The sequence below is a fragment of the Argiope bruennichi genome, chromosome 2, assembly GCF_947563725.1.
Source record: "Argiope bruennichi chromosome 2, qqArgBrue1.1, whole genome shotgun sequence".
In the NCBI taxonomy this organism is placed as follows: Eukaryota; Metazoa; Arthropoda; class Arachnida; order Araneae; family Araneidae; genus Argiope; species Argiope bruennichi.
Window position 1 is genome coordinate 90,824,654 of NC_079152.1, and position 26,239 is coordinate 90,850,892.

Here is a 26,239-nt window from a genome sequence, read left to right on the forward strand (position 1 = left end):
GAAATAATTTTTTAATATCTACGAAAACATTAACTATAACTCGATTAATATTGCAATATTTCGTTCAAGTGGAAGGATATTTTTCTAATTACTATTAATTCGGAATATTTGCTTCCAATTTTTTACACATTCCTCTTTTAAACGTTTGTTGAAATCATGTTTCAAAGACGGAATAAATAAGAAATAAGCACCAATTTTTTAAATTTTATATTAATGACTTTATTGATACATAATATACAATTTTTTCATTCTAGTTATTCGTTTCGAAATAAATTAGTTCTTGTATCTGTTTATATTAAAAAGGACCTGTAAAATATTCTCAATTATTATAGATATATTTATTTTTAAAGATATCTTTTATTTGATAATGATATCAGTTTTATACATCAGTAACGTAACTTCTGATTCCGTCAGAACAATTCTAAGAAATGAAAAAACACAAATAAAACTGAAACAAAAATTTATCATTGGAGAATTAATTTTTGTGTGTATTATTCAGATTATAATTTAACATAGATTAATGCAAAGCAACACCAATCCCATAGTAGAGATGGGTCGATTTGGCACGAATCGTTGGCGACAAGCGACGCTCATTAAACAATTTTGGCGAGAAAAATGTTCTACCATCGAATCATTTTGTATGGCAACCCTCAGTCAAGCTTCTCTCGATGGTAAAGCAGTCAGAGTGCTCTAAGGTTCAACTTGTACGATAGGGCACCATACTGGACTGCATTATAACTATATCTAAAAACAATTAATTCAAGAATACAAATATTTTTTAAAGTTAAATTAAGCATTATTATGAGAATTTCCTTCGTGTTACACCTTTTCCAATTGTCAGATTGCAAGTTTTTATAGCTAAACAGTTTTTGTTTTAATGAAACAAAATTTTTAATGCTCAGTGCAAGGATATTAACTATGATAGTTAATTTATTATTCACCAGCGTACCTCAAATTTTCCTTTTCTAAAGTTGTGGATTTTTTTTTAACCTTATGGATGTTTCTTGTGGATTTTTTACTACATCTTCGACTATGCTTCTGCTAATGGATATTGCAGTGGGCAACAATCCAACTTGAGTAAAAGAGAAGGAAAACGCATTAAAATCGTCTTATGTGGATTATATTCTCCCAGTTTAGAAGAAAGTGTTTTATTATGTTTTCCTGCAAAATATGTGATAGTGTGATTTCTTTACGTTGTGCGACGAAAAAAACGGTTCAAGGCGGTATCTCTTTTCCATAATTTTTGAAGAGGAAACATAATTCAGTGCATTAGTTGTGCGTGCATTCTGTATGGTATTTTGAAACCGCACCCGTGTGTTAATTCAACGGGCCCCTGACTTCTTTTTATTGCGAAAAGGGGCTCTGGATGTAACTCGGTCTGGTGGAACCAGCGGCCACATTTTCCGGCTGGTAATTATCCTCGGTATGTATGAACATTTATTAATTTTACTGCTATTATGCAAATTTTATTTCTATTATTGTGATCCTTTTAATTTATTTTTAACTCCATCATATTATGTAACCTTTCTATTTACAACCTCGGATGTATGCCTCGTTTTAGTTTGTTTTTTCAAATTAGTTTATTTTATAAGTTTTGCAATATTATTATTTTATATATTAATGAAGTTATTAGTAATTTTCTTAATCTGCATGTATTTATCAAAAGTTGGATTATTTTATTTTATTTTAGTCTTTTTCCGTTGTGTCCGTCCACACATCGATATTATTGCTCTGGTTGTAAAATTTCTTATTTTTCTTTAACTAACTATTATTATTCTATTACCATTAATTATGGGAAATACATTCTATCGCGAACGTGATGAATTTATTTATAAAATTGCGTAGAAATGGGAGATCGGAAATTCCTTACCGTACATACCGTATCTGCTACGGTTATATTTATAACGTTCATTATGATTTTGCGAAAACTTGATTTAATTAATGTTGATAATGAATATCACACTGCTACATTTTTATAATTTCAATTTATGTTAAATATTTTTAAAAAATGCTGCTTAGAAGTCAGATAGAAATAAGAGAACGATATTGACAGTATATTTTGCCTTTTTCTTTTCAAAATAAATGCAAATCCTAATGTAGTGATTTGATCTAACAATAAACTATATGCATTGACCTCGTTTATTATTTATAGCTTGTATAGTTGAAAGTTAGAAAGATAAAATCGTTAATCTGATATAGCGAATCGTTTTGGCAATGAGCGAAAATAATAAATTCCACGTCATTGGTTGTTATTCATTGATTATTAAAATCCCAGACAAATAACTAAGTAATAAATTTATTATTGTTTATGTTTTTAATGTAAAATTATAAACTTGTTACTGTAATACTTTTCTTTTCTTTCATGATTTCATTACCGTACCCCTACGTGTGTAATCATTGAATCGGGCATTCCGTATTAAATTGGTGTTTTAATTTACTAAAATGCCTATAACACCAAAAATTGGGAATTATTTATTAACGGTCATCATAGAAGTGTGTCGTAATTTGGAACTAGTGATTCGAACTATTTAAATATGATAATTTTTCGAAATAAAAACTATTGTTCAAACCCTTTTATCTGCGTAAGTCTTATATTTATTAAGACTGATAAGTCTTATTAAGTCTGATTAAGACTCATTGATAGATCATAACTGGTGAAAAGACAATAAACTATTAATTTCTGGAAAGACGAAAATTTTATTTCGCTAACTTTCTGATCATAAATCTTTTTTATCATATGAAGTAACTCATTAAAAATATAACATTAATAGAAGTTTTATTTTTAATAGGTTATTACGTATGATATAACGATTGCGACGTCCACTGGTAAATAAAGGTTCCATTTATAGTGTAAAGAAGCAATTACTACGTTCCTCTAAAAAAGAAGTTAATGCGGTTTTTGTGTGAATGGGGCTAAGGATTATCAACTAAATTTTCTTTTACCTTGCAAGTATGGTGTTTGTTTTATGTGTGCCAATGAATCAATAACTTTATTCTCTCTGAAATCATATATGTGTTTGCAGTTCGAAGAAACGTTCGCGTATTTTATGTGCGATATTAGGCATGTGCAATATAGCTTCTTTAACAACCCTATTCGCTTTTGTATAGCATTCGTTTATTTTCGCTTAATAGTTAAGAGTATCGAATGACTACGATGAATCGTTCATTAAATAATTTGTCTCTATGAACACTGCTTTCAGGCTAGTGCCCTTGTGAAGTTCATTCTACAAACTTCCGCCTTTATTACTCAAGATATTTGATATGCGATGTAGAAATGTATGTTCATTCGATGTACTAGAAATGTTAATTGTGGGTTTTAAATCAGCTCGAAAATCAAAAGATAAAACTTACTGATATTACCAGAAAAACCGATTTTTCAACTTTCCGCATGCGCAAATCGAGATAGTTTGATAATGCATTTATATCAAATTTATTTGATATCGTGATATGATATGATTTTCATTGAACTTTTAACTTGTTATTCTGTTTACTGTTGTACGGAAAGGCCTTTGTAATTCTGGGTAATTTGACAAAAAAAAAAAAAAAAAAAAAATAAAGAATATTTTCTGTATTTTATTGATCTGCTTGGTTTTTAATTCTTGTAAAGAACGAGACTAAGCATCCTAATCTCTTTCCCCTCTTTTTCTTTCTTTTCAAGTACATGAGGGAATGATTGGAAAATAAAACAAGTAAGTAAAGAATTGCCTTTATATGAAATATATTATCTAGAACAAATTAATTTTCTTTTAATACACGAAAATACTGGAAAGAAGTTAGTTATTTGGGAAGTGTACTTTTTTTATTACTTTATGATCCCTAAATGCTTTTTTTTGTCTATAAAATCAATGAATACTATTGATTTTAAAAACTGTAAATTATTGATTATTTTTACTTCTTTCGATGTATTTTGCGATTATGAATGCATATTAAAACGCAATTTTTTTGTGTGCATAATATATCATTTGTTTTTATTATAGACTGGAGAATTTTGAGAGAGAAAACAGGTACTTATGTAAAAAAAAAAAAAAAAAAAAGATATATTTAAGTGTGCTCATAAACAATTTAATATTGTAGTTTTAAGGCTACTGTTTTTGGAACAATTTTCAGATTCACTGTCGCATTAGATATATGTAGAATATTCGAAGTTGCTTGTTTCGAAAATCGTACCATCAATGAGGATGACTTAAAAATTAGCATCGATTTATCCGAAAATCTATGCCTGTTGAGGTAATTTAGCAGTTGTAAGAAATATTTAATAAGAATCGCATATCGTGTAGCTTTTGGTACGATTATCGTACATAAAACGAAACATTTAGCCGATGATCACGCGGAATCTTTATGAAAGTATGTTGCGCGATTACCACAGTGGGTTTTATGTTAAAAGATGTTGTTTTATGGTGCCATTGGTTGCCATGTTTTTCTTTCCATAAGAAATCATCACTAAATCATGAGAAATTGAGGGAAAAAAATTCGAAAGCGACTCCATTGGGCTTATTCAGATATAATTTAGTTTTTCTAGCATATTTATGGGAATTAGAACGTCATATGCGTCTGCATAGCTAGCATTCTTGAAATTTTCAAATGCCTACTTACGGTTAATTTTGTTATCAGCTTTTCGATTAAATTTCAGACTAAAAATATTCCCCCTCTTGTTTTTTCTCAAACGAAGTTAGTAGCTTGAATTCACAGATTTTTCCTTTGGGAAAATATTCGAAGAATTTTGCTTTCTACTGATATTATCTCATTGATATTCATGCCATACGAATTCTTAGGCAACATCTCGTGACTGTAACGAGATAAGTGCTACTGTTTTTCTGCTGATTCATTTGAATAGAATATTTATAAAACATCTTTTAATTTTAGTGTTTCACAACTATATTTACGAATTTATTAACGAATAAAAAGTTTTTACGTTCAATTTTGTTTCAAAAATTATCGTCTGTCGTTTTGTAGCATTTTAAATATCGTTACAACGAATATTACGCTTGAAAAACGCTTCGGTGATTTATTTCATTTTTTTAATTTATGTACTTTCTATTTGTAATATTATATATTGTATTCTTTTCGATTTGTTTCAACTTGAATTCAAATTCTTTGTCGTAATCTGTGAAGACCCAGTTACTATGCATCACCCAATCCAACTTTTTAAAATTAATCCTGTTATTAAAGAAGATATGGCGTTAGTTAATTTAATTAAAATTCGGAATTTCGGTATGTGGAATTTTAATCGTTATTGTATTATGAAATAATGCATTTCTTTTGAATAATATAACACAAATACTTGGACCTACTTTTATAAGGATCATAATACGCATTTCCGGAGTATTAATATATTTATACCAGAAAAGTAAAATTATAATTTTCATGCATTGCCTAAAAATGACAATTCCACCTTCGTTTTAGTTCACATACCACGTTGTAAAAGTCACATGATAACATCTGTCTTGTTGAATTTTGTTACATATCTAATGCCTTGTATCTCTCCGATTACTCTATTTTTGTGTTCATTTTATTAGAATAACTAAATAATAGTTTTTCTTTTCAAATGCAATTATTCTTGTTTTTCATTTTTTCAGAATCCGCGTTTATACGTTTCTAGTTTACTTTGTAATAAGTATGTTAAGATATGACACATAAAAGCAATGTATTTAAATTACCACATTAAATTAGTAATAAAGTTTTACGTGGAATTATCCAAAACGTGGTAAACCGCAGTCAAAATGGCGTCTGTTCTCGAGATTCATCCTTGCGCAAGTAAGTTTCATCCTTCCTTGAGGTGATGGAAATTTAAATTATGCTGCAGTTGTGGATTGGAAGTCATTACGTCATACTAAGCTGTAAGGACAGATTTGGGAAAAGAAGCAATTTATTCATGCGCGTTCGTTATATGCGATTGTAGATACTTGGATTAAGTTGGTCACTTCATTTATGTTTTGGAAAGGAATATCAAGGATGAATTAGATGCAGAAATTTCATTGATTTTTCAAGTTTTAATTTTTCATCTAGATTACAAGCATGTAGAGATTTGAGAAGCACCATAATAGCTGCTATTATGATTGCCGAAATATTATAATAGATGCTTAGAAACAACGATATATACATATTGTTGCAATTTGTATTCTTTTGGTATTTAGAGTATTAAAGAAATGTAATGTAAAAAAGAAAAAATGTTTTCTACAGGATTATAACTTATTTTCTTTATAATGGTTCTGAATTTTAAGGATTTTTCAGAGATAATTTTAAGTACATGTTGATTGATAAAACATATGGATCGGAATGTTTGTGATTGAATGGGAACAATCGCAAACATTTAGTCTATGAAATTAAAAATATATTTCAGGCAACGGCTGAAAGGAGTAAAATAATAATTAAGCCATTAATGATGTATATATCACTCTTCCCAATTCAATAATATCTAGTTTTATTAAAGTAACAACCGGAATAATTGTTGGAACTCTGTTCTTGGTATCCAGCACCTAAAACTATCGATTCTTTAATTTTATTATGAAAATTGGTAGAATGCTTATGTTACATTTTTAAATAACGGTTTTATCTTTGAAATGAGATTGAAATATAGTCATTTTCGCAAAATATCTAAAGCTAAGGAGGACATACATGATTTCTGTTAAAGTTTATTGCCATTTTAAAAGCAATCGATCCGTTAGTGAATGTGGTGTGATGCTAGGCGTAATGGAATATAAATATCGTAAGACCTGTCCCAACCTTAATAATTGATGGCACGAAAATTGTCTTTTCCAGTGTAAGTCGCGTCTAGTGTTCCTAAAATATTGGTTGCGATTGTTTTACTGTGATTAGTTTGACGTATTTACCTTTATTTTGTGAGTATATTGAATGTCTCAGGTTAGATCTTATTTATGGTTGTCAGTCATGCGACAAGTCGAGATGGTTGTTGATCACGCAAACATTCAGGAAATATGTGTGCTGATTCCCAGAAAGCAATAAGCTCTGCTAAATCAGTCCTGTAAGGCGGGGTTTCTATATCACGTGAAAATGCATTGGTATATATTAGTAACAATGTAAATGTCGGCACAAAGGTCGCGTTCGCTTGACATGATTCTATATTTTACGGTGTCATTACTGGACTAAATGTACCTTGTCTTTCATCTTTCGTAAATTTATAATTGAATATGTGAGTATATACCTCGCATCTAGCGGAAACTGTTCAAGTGTGCTGAAGTATTATATTTTGCTCAGAATGATTATACATTTCAGCGGAAGGAGAGGACTAATATAGTTTTGCGAACTCAGAAATTTCTGTTAAAATGTAAAATTAAAAAAATTTAGTGTATAGAAATATAAGTTGTTACATATGCTGTGGTTTCATTAATCAGAGCGGGAATTGCTGGTGTTAGTAAAAACGCTAGTTTACCATTTTTACTTCTGTTTCCAAAGCAACTTGAATACGAAATTCGACGTTTCTTAGCAGTTTTGATATCCATTTATGGCAAGATTTAAGGTTTCGTTTTTTCAATTTCAAAAAGGATTGTTTCAACGCCACTTTCTTTATTATGACTACAATAATATCCTCTGAAAAAAAGCTGACAGTATCTTCAAATAAATGAGTTGCATTATGAATTATTCACTGGTACACGAAAATAATTACACGAATAACATTTTTTTTTCTTTTTTATTTCAAAGAAAGGATCTAACAAGAAATAAATTTAGAATGACTAAAACGATATATCATTAACTAAGTTCGCGTGTTTGAATAAGCTTATGATTTTTTTTGTGCAACTAATTTTTTTTCTATTTTAAAGTTAATTAATTTATAGTTTGCACATTTTACATAAATATACAAAGCAGTAATAGATTATTCAACTGGTAGTTAAATTATTAGGAAGAGATATCCAAATCGGATGCCTCTAGATTATTGATTTTTTATTAGAGAAAATCGTCGATATTATCTATTAAAATGAGGAAAATTATGCTTAGTATCCAAGTCTCTTTTTGAAGAATATTGCCTGTATTTAATGTGTTTTTGAATAGTAGAATTCCTAATTTGTCTTCATTTGTATAAGAAAGAAAAAAAAAAAAGTTTCCTGAAGTTTGTTCGCAATTTTTTTGAAATGGAACTATAATTTTCTACTGTTAGCGAAAATGAAATAAACACGGTACTTTCATAAATGAATAAAATTACCATTTGCATTGATTAGTGCTTATAAATAGCGTCGTAATATAAATTCATAGTACAATCATGTTCCAAAAACTCTTCTTAAGGCCATTCTTTTATGTGAATTCGCGCGGTTTTTATGGTACCAGGTGGCATGCATTCGTTATTTGCTTCTGGGTATTTTTCAGTGAGTTTCTACAAAACTTGTCATCAGTCATAGTCTACAATTGTGACGTACTTTTATAGTCACTTCGACTTTTCACAAAAAGCATAAAAGTGATAGGTGAAACAGGTGTGCCGATAGTCTTCTTTCTTCACCGAACTTGATATTCTTTTGGTTCTTTTTCATCTTGAAAGGGATTTTATATTCTTACTCGCCTTGAAGAGGCACTATGAGGCCTACTGAGAAAGGGAATGCTTTCCCCTATAACTCGTAAGCGGGATTAAGGTTCGCTTTGTGAGACCGACAGCTGGAAAGTGGCTGACATCGTTATACCTCATCGAAGATTTTTATGTCGAAAATTGAAGTATAAGTGAATCCATACTTGCTACGTTAATTATAATTAATTTTTAAATCCGGAAGGTTTGGAATATTATTTGTAATTGTATCGGCGGTAATTGAAAGGTATACTTTTTTGAATTATAGTCTAAAATTTTTTTTTCTTTTTGTGCTCATTCTGAGCAGTAGTGTGTAGATTTGTACTTAACTAATAAATTATGAATGCACACCATTATTTTGCGAGTTACTTTCTGACGGTATATATACTATTTTCCTGAGTAAAAGATATTTTCTTTTGCAGTTACTTTTTTTGCTTTCGTTTCATTTTACCAACTCATTCCTCTAATGTATGTATGTGTCTTGCATGATTCTAACTTTTTTTTTAATCATTGTAGTGCCACTTTAATTATCAGATTCGAGAATTATTCGTTATTCGGTAGAAGAATCACTGAAAACTGTTAAGCTATGAAATCATCGCCGTCATTATTTTAGTAGTATATTTAGTTATTACTTGAAAAGCGAAGTATGTACTACAAATTAATTTGAGAGGCTGGAGGGGGCTGTCAGAGAGAAGTCTTAGTGAATTTAGTGAAAAATTTTTTTCTCCTATATTATCAATTTTTATTATTTCCTTTATTTTCTGTTATTTATAATATGTGATGTTCTACTTCTATTCGCATTTAATTGAAATTCTGTTTTAAATTCTCATGGTTATTATTTGATGTTTTCGTGACAAATTTTAATATATTTTATCACTCAAATTTTGTTTAGCTCCTTTATGAATCCCTCCACGTTTTCTAATTTCGAAAATATAGCAGATATTCAATTAGCAATTGGTTTGTATCTTCAGAAATTAGTCGGTTACTGAGAAACGTATATTTTGTCATAAATTTTGATGTTATTGTTGTATATTCGTTGTCGCGCTAATTAATTTATTAATCATTGACTTGACGAAAATAATCATTCGTTTAGTTTCGCGCTAAGAGAGCACTTAATCGTCTGAACTGAACAATCCATTAAATGGTTGAAAGAAGTCTTAAATATTTCGGAATTCTCATTCAGTTTCATTGCTTATGCTTATTTTGAACTCGTTTTGTTAACCTGATAGTTGGAGGAATAAGTTTATTTGTTAAATTTACATTTTAAATATAATTTCAAAAATTTATGTTCATTTTTGTATGTTTTCTAGCCAAATTAAATAAAATATTAGTTAATTTTTTGAGTATCTCTTTCTGTTGGAACAGGAAGTTGGCTAATATTCCGTCTTCGAATTTCGAGATCATTGTACATTAGTCAACGTCTTCGCCTTGGAGCTTTATTTTGTAATACTTTAGCAGTAAATAATAATAAAGAACTGTGCAACCAAAATAAATTTTTAAAAATTGCAACCTACTAAATAAATTATTTAATTTATCTAAAAAGCATTAAAATCAAGATTAGCTTTTAAAAAAGTTAGCGATTGTTAGATATTTTCTGACTGTTATACCGCACCATCTCATGAGAAGCATTACACTTCGTATTTGTAACTTCCTCTTGCTGTTAAGTATCTTTCATGGCTGTTTCAGTAGTTTTTAGATCGTCCTTAAAAGCTATTTTAAGATCACTAACTTCACTTAACTGTTTTTTTAGCTCGTCTATTCAAACTTCAGCTCGTTTCTTTCTGGTTTTCGCAATAAGACTGTCTTGTTGGAAAACCCATGAAACCTGGACTAATTGAGACCTAAAAACATATCCAAAAAATTCAAGCATCAACAACGACGTTCCTGATGCAGTTTAATCAGATTGGAGCATCTCAGCAATGCTAATTGCACGACCCTCATCTGGGTGTCACTGATTCACTTTACACAAATAGCGCTTGCATAACTTAATGACAATAAAAAAAATTAAGTTCTTTATTTCGATTTATGATCTTTATTTCAAGACCTATGTAGTCTAAAGCGGAGAGTCAGATAATGATATTTATCGAAGAATGCTTTTCTCTATATTTAAGGGAAAATGTAAGGTACTTTTCAAAAATTTATTAATATTTGTTTTAAGAAGAGTAAAATTTTATTTGTCGTTGCCAAGTATTGTTTTAATTAGGTAATTCGAAAATTCCTTAAGTTAGAGTTAGGGGGAGGGAGTTTTTAGAACTTTTTGATGGAATTCTGTTTGTGTTTTTTGGTGCTGAGTGATTATAGCTTTTCTTAGCTAATTCATTGAAAGTACATACTTAATTTTAATTCCACTGTAGTCCGATTAAATTATAATTATGTATGTATAACACTTAAATAATGATTTTTTTAATTCAAAGTTATTGTTTGGTTTTCACATGGCGACGAAGATAAAACTTTTTATATTGGGTTGGTTAAAATGTATCTGAAGTATGAACAATAACGACATTGACATTGCGTGCGTAAGTGTCATTAAAAGGGCTTATAGCTTTTTCGTCCCATTTGATGTATTAATTTTTTTGTTTGCTTTTCCTGCACCGTTCAGTTTTTTCTTTTCACTGTAGCTAAATATTTACAAATCATCTAAACTGAACGTTGGAAAGTGCTGGACAAATATTAAAATGTGTGTACTCAAAATATCGATGGATGTGAATGGGGTGTAAAATGCTTCAAATATGTAATATTACGATAAGCTTTGAAAATGGTGAATGTTGATAATATATTGGCATGATTTTCTTTTATCTGTTTGAATGCTTCATTTCGCCATTTTTTTTCTCCCCATATATCACAAGACTTCACAGTTTCGGAACTTTTTCTGAAACAAATTGTCAAGCTTCTAGAAGTCTAAGAACTGTTCTTTTTAAATGTCATTATCTTCTTATTAAATGTTGATTGTGTTCTAGATGCCGTGTGTCTTCGGTTTTGTATCAGTGTTTACGAATTCTCTCATTTGCTGACCCTGGTAGGTTACTGTAGCATCATTTAATTTGATATTCATATATTTAATTCGAATCTAATTATGATAATTTATTCTTGAGAATTCTAGGAACATTTTTTAGATTTGAAGCTTTCTCTCAATTCAAATATTTCCTTGATTAACTACAAAATAGTTTACTGTTAATGAATGGTTTTATAGTTTATTATAAAATTTATAATTTTATTAGGGAATAAAGTGTTCTTTGTTTGCTGAATGTCCCAGATATAATTGGTAAAGTAGATTATTCGTGCGTGTAGTTTCGTTTGAGATTATAGTGTAAGGGTGTAATTTTGTCCTGAATTGTACAGTTTGCTGTATGGATTTTAACGAACAGTGAAGATGGTGTCTTAAGATAATCAAGCTTGTAACGTTGTATTTAAATTTCAATGTTATCTATATAATATGTTAAAGCTGGCATAAAGTTATTTATCATATCTTTGCTGTACATATGCATATTTTTTTACCTCATTAATATTTAAAATGTGGTGCTGTAACATTCGTATTCGCAAGCATGTGTTAGTTAATCGACTTCATCAGAGCTTTGTAATGTATTGTTCTATTGATATTTTAAAATTGATCCATCATAAATCGCTAATGGGGGAAGGAAACTGATGAGATAAGTTTAACACATTTTCTAAATTGTGATCTTGTCAAATTTGTACCATTACCGATAACAAAGTATCATCTCGCCCACCATTGTATTCCAAGATGAATCGAGTTTACTTTGGCAGGTGTTGGCAAAATGCCAAATTCCGTTTGCATTTTGCTTGGTCTATGTTGAGCTTGGATATTTTTCCACACCTTGCTGCTATTAATAATACAGAAAAAATTATGTAGTGTTGAAAATAATTCTTAAAAAAAAAATACCATTTCCTTTTTATTTCCTATTTATCATGTTCTTAGGTCTGAGTTGGACTGAAGTACTCAACTCCGAGGGTTTTTTGAATTGTCTTCTCAGAAGTTGTTCTATGTTGAAGCGCGTAAAGAAAATTGTTTGCCATACAAACATATATATTTTTAAATATGTTTTTATCGTGCGTTTATACTTTTACGTGGTGCAATGTTTAGATCTACTTTCTTTCTTTTTGAAGTCTATCATTTGTAAAAAAAAGTAACTTCTGGGACCATAAAATTAGCGGAACTTTTGCAAGAACGTGATGTAAATTGTGCGACATTGGTCTGTTTCTTATTTGGTGTTATGCGACAGCTGTAATAAATGGCATAAAATTAACCCGTTATAATAAGAGATATATATAAAAATAAACTATTTATATAAAAAAAAGTTCTAAAAGATTTTTGATTTGCAAATCGGGGAATAGTAAAATCGGAAATCGTTTTTAATGCAAGGAATATGGTTCATAATTTATGTGAAAATGTATCGATCTTTTATGCGATAAACAAAATTTTCTTGTTATTTTATTATAAAAAACACACCTTTAAATATTACACTACCGATATGTTACTAATATTCATGAAATCAAGTCAAATCTCGTATAACGAGCAAAACAAATTGTAAAAAAATGACTCAGTTAACAGCAATGTTTCGCAGAACGAGTGACGAGGAGACCCGCGCTATCGCATGCTGGATTGGTTTGTCCCAATCTATGTTGAGGGCTTGTTAGAGGACAACTCATATATTTACATGGAAGAAGTTTTGGCTGATTAGCGTTGTCGAATGCCTCTCTGAGGAATTCAGAAAGCGCCTGTGGAGCTTTATTCGATGAAATTTTCTTTGACCAGGGATAAAAGACTCCCTTAAGATAGTCAAACTATCGAATACGTGTTGAAGATGCATTCTGTGTTATAGCAAATCCTGTAGAGGAAGTTTGGTCTGGGGAGAAAGAAATAATAGTTGCAACAATCTTCCAGTAAAATAAGGGATGCTGAAAGCAGGGATTGTATCGTATATGGAGAAGTTATGTCGGTTACAAATTCATTTAACCGTTATGTTGTGTCTCATTTTCGCCCAATTTTGAAGCGTAACCGAGGACAAATGTCTTCAGACAATTTTCTTGTAAAAGGAAAGCATGCATTATAAATAATAAATTACATCATTAAAAATTTGAGTTTTTTTTTTCCCTAGAATGGAAAAAATTACACCAATTTTACATAAATTGCTTTAGAAAAAATTGTTTCATTTAACGAGTGTTATGAGTAGAATTTGGGAGCGAATTATTAAGCGAGGTTCCACTGTAAAAATTTTTTTACTGTTGTGTAATGCATTATTGATTTCTTTTAGTGAGATTAAAGGGGAGGGGCACGCGAGTTCGTATGGTTGAATTTCGTTTCACGGAATTAAGAATGTGGTACTAGTTTAACCGGATATAGTATTTTATTTATTTTGTGCCTGTGTGTGGAAGTTTTCGTGCTCATTGAAATACAAAATTATGGGTTACGTTTTTAGGTTTAGGTTTCTGCTCTTTGAATAACATTCGTTTTTTAAAAATAAATAACAAAGTTATAAAAAATTTCTTTTTAATTTAGCTTAATATTGAGTAATTAATGAATTGTTCATAAACAAATGTTAATAACTGAATAATGTGATTAAACAAAAAAGCTAGGGAATGACGTATAGTAACATTTCCTGATGTGTCTATATTTTTGTCTGGAATGCGCACGAAGCGTGTTTGAATATATTAAATTTTCATCAATGTTGCCATCGCAAGTTAAAATGAATTGATTAGATTTTTTGAATTTCGATTCTGGAAACTGATTGAGAATGTAGTTTTTTGATTTAAATTATCAGTGCCGTATTAATGCACAAGTTACAGTTTAGAATCAACACTTCCTTGGAATTTCTCCAAAAAATTGTCCGAATTAGTATCATATATAATATTATATACGTATTGCGTTATATATATGTGTATTTTAACGGACTTGCATGTTATAAATAGCGCAAACCTTATTACTGAATGAAATCAAAATAATAAAGTTTAATTTTAATGATAAATGTAAAAAAATCTTAAATGAAGTGAGTTCGAAAATTCTCCTAACAATACAGAAGACTTATTTTTTGTTGTATCTGCCTTTCTTTTATGTAGTAAAAATAGAGAAAAATTATTCAGAATTTAATTATTTCTAACGCAGATTTTTTTTAAATGTGGTCAATTTACTGGTGAGTGGAAAAAGTAGAGTATTTCGGCGTATTCAGTTCGAACCTTTAATCATCTGAGTTTTTTTTTATTGCTTCGTTTTAAATTAATATTGCGATTCGATTTGGATTTTTTTTTTATATTGATGTTTTAATTCTTAACTTTTTACCCACATTTGGTATAATATGTATCCTTCTATGATATTGTTATTTTTATCTTTCTAGAGTGTAGATTTTAAAGTGATGAAAAACAATAACGTCATTATTCCAAAAATTAATTAACTTTTATCTTATATTTCGCAATTTAATAAATTTTTTAAAATGTTGCCACTAATCATTTTTATATATTTCAACATATAAAATAAATAATGATTAATAATACTTACTTTCGTATATCTGAGATATTTACTTATTACGGGAATCTTTTTTTTAACCACCAACATAACTGTATGATTTATGACAAAATTAGATATCATCATTTTAGTTGGTTGAAAGTTGAAATTTTATTGAAATTATAACATTTCAGATTTAAAAAAAATGAATTTTTATTTAAATCTATTTTTTTTAATGCGAGTGTGAGCTATATTTACACTTTTACTTCGTAATTGATATTTTTTTTTCACTGTGTGAATTTAATTTGATTGAAAAAAGTGAGGATAAACAACAACAAAAAAAGAACGAATAGGGAAAAAATCAACGTTTTTCCATTCTTAGCTTTTGAATCCAATTACTGAAAAAGCACTTAGCCAGGAAATAATAAAGTAAAATTTATTTTGTAGCGAAAGAAAAGCCCGTACAGTATTTCAATAAACGCAATTAAGCTGGCGGTGGGAAATCTTTCATACGCCTCCTTCTCTCCCCCCCCCCCACTTACCAATGCTGTCTTGTCTCCCTCTAAACGATTTTTGTCTCCCCCGTCTTTTTTTTTAAGCCTCGGGCTGTAGCTAATTATATTTCCGCTTGTAAGTTGTCAGCAAACCGTAACCGTGTTATTAAACTGTTTGCCAAGCGCTCCGCCTATTATGTTGGAAGTACAGCATCCTCTTTTATTTATTTTTATTTTTTATTTCTTTATGGTCTGTTGGCAACAATACCATGTGCCGCGGCGTATCCCGATCACCAAATGATATTGTTTTATTTATTTATTTTTCAGAAACGAAGGATTGTTTGCAAACGGGCTGACAGCGTTAAGCCGAACTTGCTTGAATAGATGATGTAACTGTGAATGTGCTTTAATATTCGGGTGACATATATTCCCTTTGCCGGGATATTTCTCAACACTTCTGTGTTATATTTATTTAGACATTTCATTCTTCTTTTTCTTTCTCTCTCTCTCTTTTAACGATTTGATATGTTTCTCATGTATTCAAAATGTTAAACAGGCTATGAAGTTCATTTTCAATTTAAAATTGTTGTAGAAGACGCAGACAACAATTTGTCCAGATAAATCCGACCTCTTTCCATTTATTTTCCCCCCCTCAGTATATGAATTTAAACTGCTTAATATGCGTCTTGTTTAAAATACGATTTCAAGAGTATTCGAAATTTAAATATAACGTGAATTAGTAAAAATTATTGATTTAGTATTGGAATATTTTATGTATTTAATTTTTAAAATTAATTTGTTCCTTGACTTATTTTATTTTTACTATAAGGAAGTAGTTTTATGGTAAAACTGTTCACATAATTATAGAAATCCAGAATTCTCTGGTTATATGAGGAGATAATAAATAGCTTGAAATTACAAATTAAAATGACGGTAGTTATTCTATCGATTTTATTTGAAATGTATAAATAAACTTTTTTACTAATAGGTAAAAAAAAATGACTTTTTATGATTGACTATACAAATAGCGTTTAAAACTGGTTTTACATAGAATGTATTACGTATTGGGAACTCGTTAATTTTTTTGAGGCCCTGTTTCACCATTAGCACAAAAATGCCCCTGAATATTGACACGATATCTTCAGGATATAACTCAAGCATGATATTATATCATTGAAAGTGTCGAATAACATTTCCAGGAATATTATCGTCTGATATTAAACGCTTATGTGGAAATAAAATCAGACCGAATATGTCAATCGTCATTTGCTAACAGATCGCACTTCGAATTATTATACATGCTACTGCGAATTTTTTTTTTTTTTTTTTTTTTTGCATTACATTTTACGAAATTGATGTTAATGGGAAGTTCAGCTTAAAAATCTAATGAAAATGTTGGTGAATGATTTTATAAGAAGATCCGATTGGAATAAGCGGGGGAGGTTGTGTTCTTTTTATTTACTGAATAAAGTTTTCCGAATTTTAAAATTTTCGCCAATCTTCGTCGCTTTTTAATTGCGCTAATTTGGAAATATAGCTTACATGAAGTGCTCTATCATCATTACTCAAGTATAATTTAAATCATATGATAAAGAAGTATCTTTTTATGATAAAATGTATTTAATCAGAGTTGAATGACATGACTAAATTAACCTTATTAATACTTGCCGTCTTTGACGATTGTTTCGCTATTATGTGGATCATTTTTGAGGAAATATATCTTATCTAAACAGGAAAAAGGAATTTAATTTTGATTTTTAAACATCTTAGAATGATATATTTTTGTTTTCTAAGACTTACAAACTTTTATGTTACTAGAAAATTTTATTTAATTTTAAGTAATTGATTAGAAATTAATATTAGCAATTCATGCCATTAGAAATAATTTAAATTTACTATTAGTGATGAATGTATTTATAAGTTCTTATTACTGGTAAAAATGTATAATTACATGATGAGCAAATGAAGCGATCAGGAATCACGTGGTGATTGATCTCAGAAGAATAATCGCAATCAGAGGCTTTTTATTGGAAACAGATAACTGAGGGGTATATAGTGATCTCTAGTGCTATATAGTGATCTTTTGTGTGAATAGTGATTACTATTGTTATTATTATTGTATGTTAAATTATTTCCTGTGTCAAATCATTTTCCCGAATCTTGCTTCGAAATTTGTTGTTAGTTGAACCTATTAATCTAATAATATGACAATTTATTGATTATAAAAGGTTATTAAAAATATTTGAACGATTTCTGATTCATAGATGAAATATATTATGCAGTCTTTCTATTTACTTGAATTGCAAAGTCAAATTGTACTATACATAAATAGTATTCGAAATATCTTGATTCTTTTAATGTCTACGTTAAAGAAAATAGTTTTTTTTTTAACGAAAAATCGCCACTGTAGAACCAAAAATAGTCCGACTTTCTATAATATGATTTTTAGTAATTAACAAAAAACTATTTTCTTTTCTCTTCGCAATATTGATTGTTTAGAATGATACATGATGAATATTCTGTTTACCGGGACGTTATCACAGCATTCCGTAGGACATAAATGCATAAGACAAAAGAAGTGAAAAATGACGTAAATATATATGGTGGGGACGAGGAGAAATGCAATTTCATCTGCTCTAATAAGAATCCAATTTAATAGTGTACAATGTTTTGTATTGTAGTGAGTATTTTAATTCTCATTCGCCTTTTTTGAATCGCAAAGAATTCCTGCTATTATAGTCTGTATTTTCTGTAGGCGGTTCAAGGTCACATTTTCTACCGCGTTACTGGTACCAGACAACCAATAACGAGGTAGAAAATGTGATCTTGAACCGCCTACAAAAAATACAGCCTATAGTAGAATGCACCCATTCACTGTTTCTGGGGGGGGACCTTCTTTTGTTGCAGTAATTTTGTCATTTCGGTCACTCGGTTTTCATTTAAGAATTGTACATTTTTTACGACATAAAAATAAATTTGTGTACTCCATGTAGAGTTAAATGGAATATTATTAATCATGTAGACTGCCCAACCCAAATTGTGGATTAAGTTCACATTACCTTGAAAATTTCAATAGGGGCATGCAATGGACTTGTTTTTGGTTCCGTTAAAAGTTATATAGAGATCAGCCTGTAATCTACAAGATTGATTTCTAAGTAATCAGTCAAGTTTATAGTTTTTATTAATCAATAATCGTTAATATTAATCTTTGTAAGTTTTCTTGAAATGACCGATAAGAATGAAAATATCTTAGAAAAACCTTCTTTCAGTTACGTTTATGTGGACTTGAATACTTATCTACTGACTTGTTGAAATTATAGTAATTAAATCAAATAAATATTTGTTAAAAATGTGATTATTAGAAACATGTAAATTTTATAGTTCTATTTTATTTCATTTTATAATAAACACAAATATGTTGCCCTGCTCAAATTTTTGTTGTCAGCCACTTTGATTTTTTTATTGATGCAATAACTGATGTACGTACTTCGCCATGTACGTACGAACTCGTATCTTACTGTAAAACAAAACTATTCTGAAAGAGTTGCTTTTGCAGTAGCTACATTGGTCAGTAAAACTTTTGTCCGTAACCAGGTTGACTGCAATATATATATATATATATATATATATATATATATATATATATATATATATATAGAGAGAGAGAGAGAGAGAGAGAGTCTAATTCACTGATATAAAACTATTTATTAATTTATAGGCATCAAAAGTAAAGAGGAAACGTACATTATTATATTTAATAAACTCTTCTAGGTTCTTTTCTAATTAATGAAGTTTAGCCTGAGCACCATTTATGATCGATCTTGATAAACGGATCTTGTCACCTAGAAGCTTTACATTAACTGTTTGCAATCATCCAAATTGTGTACGTTTTGTTGAACACAAACTATTTCAAATAAAGTGAAAATATCTAGTAGAATTATGTCTGGAGTGAATGAGTGAATAGTATTATTTCTGGAGTGAAATCCTCCTTTTCGATCCAACGTCCAGTTCAATTAACTTGTAAGAAGTTCACTTCGTTTTGGACATTGTACAGACCTTTATTGAATTACATTACTATACAAAATACGTACAATGCGATTACCAACTTTTATGTGATTGAAATTGATAACTAATTTTTTGATTTTTATAGCATAAAAGAATTACATTGAAAGCATCTAGCCTGATCTTCTTTTATACCTCTTAGTAAAATACTAAATTTTGACAATAATAATTTCAGAATCGGTAAAATACATGAAGAAAATGTGGAGGTAAGGACAGAAAATCGTTTAAAAGACATGGCAAGTAGGACAAGGAGAAATCTAGTCTTCGTAGTTGATCGTTGCTGTAAGTCGTTGTGCCGCAATTTCTTTTTAACGTCATAAAAGCTTTGGCCCTCCGCCATTATTTATATCTTTTTCTTTTCTTCTTTTTTTATCCGAAGTATTTGAGTAAGGGAGCTGTGACGTAATCCTTGTCAGATTTATGACCTTCACACCTTACTAGTTACACGTACATACAGTAAATAAAGATAAGGTGTGTAAATTTACCGCCTGCAAATGCAGCCTCAGCAGTTCGTTTTATTTCAGTGCACGTAATTTGGCAGACTCGTTTCGATGTGTATTCGTGGGATATGTTGTCAAAATATGGAATGATGTATTTTCTCGACCTGCTTGCTTTACTTTCTTAAACATGTAAAACAAGAAACGCTCTTAGTTTGTATTCCAAGGAGGCTGACATTGAATTTGCTATGCATTTCAGTTTGTATTTGTACGCATTTCAATTATCTTGTTTAAACTGAGATACTGGTTTACTTACTTGTTCATAGGCTCCAACAATTTGTATTTAGGAACCAAGATTTTTCGTACAGATCATTGATAAGAAACTTATCTATGTTCTTTCAAACCTATTAACGCTGGTCTTGTCTTTGGTTTGTATTTCTTAACTAATTATTTTTTCGATAATTTTTTGGTGCTGTATTAGAAACATGTTTTTCTTATCTTATTGCATCTTGTAAGAACTCGGTTCTTCCTTGTATTCTTAATACAAATCTTTGATTAGGATGATTTGATTATATTTCAACATTTGAAAGCTATTATTTTATAAACCAATTTATTTAGGATGAAAAAATATTAACGAACCGAATTTTTTTTGAGTACTCGTTTAAGCGCAAGGAAACAGGATATTCTCGCAATTAAAGGTTTCTTCTGAAGTAGAAGACATTCTGAATGAGCTAGTCAGATTATTGAATGTCATAATTTTTACTTTTTCCCGTATAAAAAGTCACGTTTATGGACGCAGACCCCCCCCCCCCTCACTGTCATTTCTTTACTTATGAAACTTTTTTGATTATCTGGTAACTTAGTAGAAGCATCTGGCTATTGTATATATGCATGCTATGAAAAAAAATATTTCTAATTATTAAGATTCGATTTTGTGAGTTTGATGAATTTAACCTGTTTTAGACTATATTTTTTAAATGATTACTTTGTAGGAAGTTTGGGATTTTCTTTTTTTTTTTTTTCCCTGGTTGCGCACATTAAATAAAGTCGTATTTCTAAAAGTTAATGCGTCCCCCCCCCCTCTAGGATAAAAAAAAATTATCACGGATTAATGAATTCCAAAATGTCAGGTATATGTGTGCGCGCAGAATTTTTTTTTCCTTCACTCGTTACATTTGTGACGTTACACCAAAAGCTTTGTTATTATCTCTGTCATGCTTTTTCGTGTTGAAAATCACTGAAGACGTAACTTACAAAGATTTTTTTCTTTTAAGCTGTGCAAATAACTTGATATTGATGTGACTACTGGGAAAACAGAAATAAAAGTGAGATAAAAAAAAATCCATTCTTGACATGTGATGATTCATCAGTAATGAAACAAAGAAATTCTTTTTTCCTCCACTCCGCCCATTATATTGATAGAAATTACCAACCTACTAGGCAGATTAGGCAGCTGCCTAAACCGCAAGGCTGAGAAGGACCGCAAACAAATCGTCTTAAAAGATTTTTATGCACGTCGTTGTCGATTAAATAGCTTTGTAAAAAATCAAGTTTTATGAATAATACAGTATTAGAATAATATTAACACTTCGTGAAGTTTTAATTGACCCATTCCCATATATTTCATTTCGTTCTCTTAGCTATCAGAATATTTTTAGAACCGAACATCTGCTTCACTAATATTGTGTGCCGGCGCTCTGGCATAAGGGTAGCGCGTCTTCCCCGTGATATGAGCGTCCCGGGTTCGAGTTTCGGTTTGGGCATGGTTGTTCTGTGTTCTATCTATGAGGTGTATGAATATGCCCTCCCCACTCCTTTAGAAAGGGGTTGTGCAAGCGAAAGTGCCGTAAGTCATAACATAACTAATAATGTGTATAAACGTGGATGCCATACTATCTTGAGTCACAGTAAGTAAATTAAAACCGATGCATATTCATAATGTTAATGAAATATCTGAAATATGAAATCGATAAGTTTATTCAATGAGGGACCTCATAATGAACACCGCACCGTCTAGAGCATTATCCCTCCTAGCATTGCAAAATGCCTTAATCCTCCACTGTTCAGCGAAACGTTTTGGTAAATGTTATGTGGTTACCAATATATAAATTGAAAGTTATAATTTTGTCCTTCTTCATGTGGTATTGGAAGCTGATGTAATTATTGCCATGTCGCTATATTTTGAAATTCCATGGACCATTTCCGCTCATTGATAATCTTTTTCTTTTCTATTGCAATCAAAGAAGTTGAGTGTATGGGGTGTTGTAACAGTTACTGTTCTTTTTCACAAAATATAACGTGCCATAATTACAAAATTGAACTTGTATGAAAAGTAGTCGGGAAAACTCGGATTTCAATTCAATGCTATGATATAACAAATTTAAATTTTGAAGATAAAAAAAACTAAGAATAAAACCTATTGCGTCCACGGGCTCAACTTTTTGCATTTCAATGGAATAAAAAAACAAAGAACAAAACGTGTATGATCGAGATGTAACTATTTGATCTTGAATCCTAATGAATTGCAATTAATGATTGTCGTTTATTTGTCTTGTCAAAGGTAATTTCTATCTGAATTTGTTAAATTTAGTTTTCTATTACAGTTGCTTCCTGCTACGAAAACATCTTCAGATAGCAATTAACTTTGTCGGATGCGTAATATTACAAACGGGCATGTATCTAATTTGAACCTGAAACATAATTGATTGTATTCCCTAAAACTCTGTCAATTAAAGAAAAATTTCTAACAAAACTTTTAGTGTCTCTGTTTTTACTAATAAACAGGCAGTTGTTAGAGGGCTTGCTGAGTCTCGAAGTGCAAAAAGTCCCTTCATTGAGACGCACGTCGCGTGTTTTCCACCTTGCATAAGACAAATTTCCCAGGAGAGGCCGTTGCCTCCTGCCCCCTCATACAATGCCCGTTGGCAACATTCCAATCTTTGGAGAGAACCCGTTTATATCCAGCTTGTTCGTGGAGCCGTACGCGTGTGCTTTTAATGGCACGAACGTGCCTGCCTTGTCTCAGCTTTTCCAGTGCCGTGTCTCAAATGAAAATTGCTAGCCTTCCACCAAACTGTGAATAGTTGCGTTGGTTATGGCTATTATCGAATGGTAGCTATTCGTGCCTATCTTTGGCTCGATTTAGTGTGAAGAACATGGGTGGAGTTTCTGGAGCTTATTTATTGCACTATCTGTTTATATAAACGAGAAAAATCGTGATGTGTCATAACGTTTCTCTAGATTTTTCATTTCGAGCTGACAAGACATTGGTATAACATTTAAATTTGACACATAAAATGCAAGCTGCCAGATATATTTCTGCAAAAGGAAGTTATGCAGTAGTTTAGTAATAGTAATTTGAAGCTGATGCGCATTATATATTTATAAATATTATTAGGATACTGTTGTGAAGGTTATATTTTCTTGATTTAAAATATTTAAAGATTTAATTAAACATTTAGTTAATACAAATATTACAGATCGCAAATCTTGCATCCAAATGAATGTTCTGAACAAATGATGTCTTAGTAAATGAGATGTCTAGTTAGAGATGATTAAGGACTAAGCAGTAACTCAAAAAATAAAAGTATCGAGGATTATATATCGTATTAACGTGGTATATTTAAAACAGGTCGATTATAATTTCATTATTTATAAAAAAATGTCAAAAAAATTGTTTAGGAAAGTATTGAGTGTTTATAAATTCTTTTTCGAAGAAAACAATTGTCTATTTAGATAAGCGCATTGAATTTTTTTTATCTTAGCTTTCCTTTCTTATGTTTATTTCTCTGGTTATCTACAAACTTTTATTGCATATAAAATTGTTTTGCGAACAGTTTTTTTCAGCTTCTTGTGAAATTTTTTTATGAAATTAATACCAGTATATGTTTGAGTCGAATTCGTAATATACGGAATAATTATAAAGTTTACATTTCAAGTTTTTCAAAATTTTCTTTAATCAATGATTAAAATAAAAATTCCGAGAAATTTTATTTATAGTACATACATACATAGTTGAGATGAGTTTGTCTAAGCTGTAATCCAACTAATTCCGTAACAGTAATTGAAGTTCCTTGCTAAAAACAAGGTTGCAGAAACGAATGGTTTACAAATTATGCGATATTCATGTTTCTTCTATGCGCAAATTCATATTTATGCAGGTGTCGTGAGTGCGGTAACTTCGAAAAACTTGCAAAATTTTAGTCCAAATTTTTCCTTTGAAGCAGAATTTGTTTAGTCAGTTGCTGAAAGCGTTTTCAGTTCAAAACCGTGTATTTTGCTTTAAAATACATATCTTGCAATGCACGGTAAGTAAATTTGTTTGTTTCCTTAATCTCTGCTACAGTTGTATTTCCTTGGAGATTATGAATTTGTTTGATTATTTAAAATATGGTTTCATTCAAGTTTGCTGCTCTCTTAGCTTAAAAATGTTTGGCTAATTTTTGATGATGTATCGGACTTGTGCACCGCTTTCGTACTATCCATACTAAAAAAAATTAAAGAAAAGAGCAAATATATTATGATTCGACAAACCAAAAAAAAATACTCGAAAAAATCACCCTAGAATAAAATACTGCTGTTTATGTATTTTATACAAATATCGTTCATTGCTCTTGTTTATGCACAGTATACGATTCCTACCACTATATATTATACCCTTCTCGCGTATTGAAGTCGTAGAATGTTGGCAGATATGGATATAGTGAATAGATTTTTCGTCAATCTGTTGTGCGAATTTTGGAAATTAAATATGTTCAATGATTATTTCCGTTTAAATCTATTCATTATAATTCTGCTAGAACAATCGCCAATAATTCAAGCCATTTCTCTTGAAATCTGTTAGCTTCATTCTCTTCACCCCATAACTTGCATTCATTAATATTAGATAAAAATGGGTCTCGTATTTCGGGTTTACAAACTTGCTCGTCGTCTCATTTTCATGTTTACTGATAATGGTGGCTATTTATCATAAGGAATGACTGTTAATATAATTCTTGTGAGGGGAATAAATGAATATTGAATAATCGCATCATGTGCCGCTCTTAATAATTTACGAATGTTATAAAAGCTGCTAATGCGTTTCAAACCATTAATTAGTTATAATAATGTGTAGTTTTTCAAGGTTTTGAATTGAATCTTTATATTCATACATGAATAATTATACATCTAATTATTTTCAGAATGCAAAGGTTATATTTGTAAACGGTTCATTCGGCCTACTTTTGTCCTCTTAAGGGGAAAAAAGGGGAAATATTTACTTATTTTTCATATCTACAGCTGTATCACTTTTAGTGCTTTTTATATTTATCTAAACACTTTTCTTATCTAAACACCTTGAAAAAAAGATATTTCTCCTCAAAGTTAGCAAATAACTTTCCTGTTACTCTCTAAAACAGTTTTTCTCTCTGCTGTACGTCCGCAGTCATAAAGCGTATTCGTTTTCACTGTATGGTTTATAAAAGAAAGAAGGTACTATTATACTATCTAGTGAAGGGGAAGATGATGCTGTATCAGAGGTATTGGAAACGAGATTTTGAATGTATTTCTATCGTGAAAATGTTTTTCGCTCGTCTAAAATTTTAAACTTAAGAAAGATTATTCGTTATTGGTAGAATTTATATTAAAAATGCATTATAACATTTTGCTCATAAATAAATATGAATCCAATGTATATTCATATAAATCTTTTATTTGTTTTGAATTTTTGTATCGCCAACATAGCAAAATAGTATACTTTTTTGTTTTTATGTCTTCCTAACGGGCGAAATTAATTAGACTGTGAATACAAAGTTGCATCGTACAATCAAGAGAATTGCGAATTAATTTTTCAGATAGTGAATTCGACTTAATATCCAGAACTGTATCAGCTCTGCTTCCAATAAAACTGGCTGTTGAGGCATTGTGTCGGAGAGATTCTTATTTATTAGCAGCTAATGCAACAATAAATTTCATGTTGCAGTCACTGAAAGGACAGCACACATCACTATCTCAAGAATTATATATTACATTGAAAAATCGCACAGAAGAAAGGTATATCGAAATAGAAAATGTCTTTCGGTATTTACATAATTATAATGATTTTAAAAATGGAAAATAAAAAAAAATTAAAGTGACTAACCAATTCAAATCTGATCTAGTTTTTAGTAAATTTTTTAAAAATTTATCCACAAACCTATCCACATTCAGAAGAATTCGGTACAGTTATCGAAGATTATGATGACACTAATGTCGATAGTGAAAAGGAATTCTCTTGGAACAAAAATTAGAATTAGCGATAAATAAA

At 30.1% G+C, this 26,239-nt stretch overlaps 1 protein-coding gene across 6 annotated transcripts in view; it reads left to right on the plus strand.

Moving 5' to 3' along the window:
* Nucleotides 1–665: 665 nt before the first annotated feature.
* The window catches only part of LOC129957171 (zinc finger protein 608-like), an 84,121-nt gene continuing 58,547 nt past the window's right edge, over nt 666–26,239 (plus strand). For 3 of the 6 annotated variants that reach the window (XM_056069362.1, XM_056069395.1, XM_056069404.1), the window contains exon 1: nt 666–1,423. The gene's annotated coding sequence lies outside the window, so the exon portion shown is untranslated. Of the gene's footprint in view, nt 1,424–3,544; nt 3,690–8,735; nt 8,757–15,852; nt 15,875–26,239 lie in introns of those variants that run through there. The other 3 variants (XM_056069371.1, XM_056069387.1, XM_056069379.1) reach the window with 3 other exon arrangements.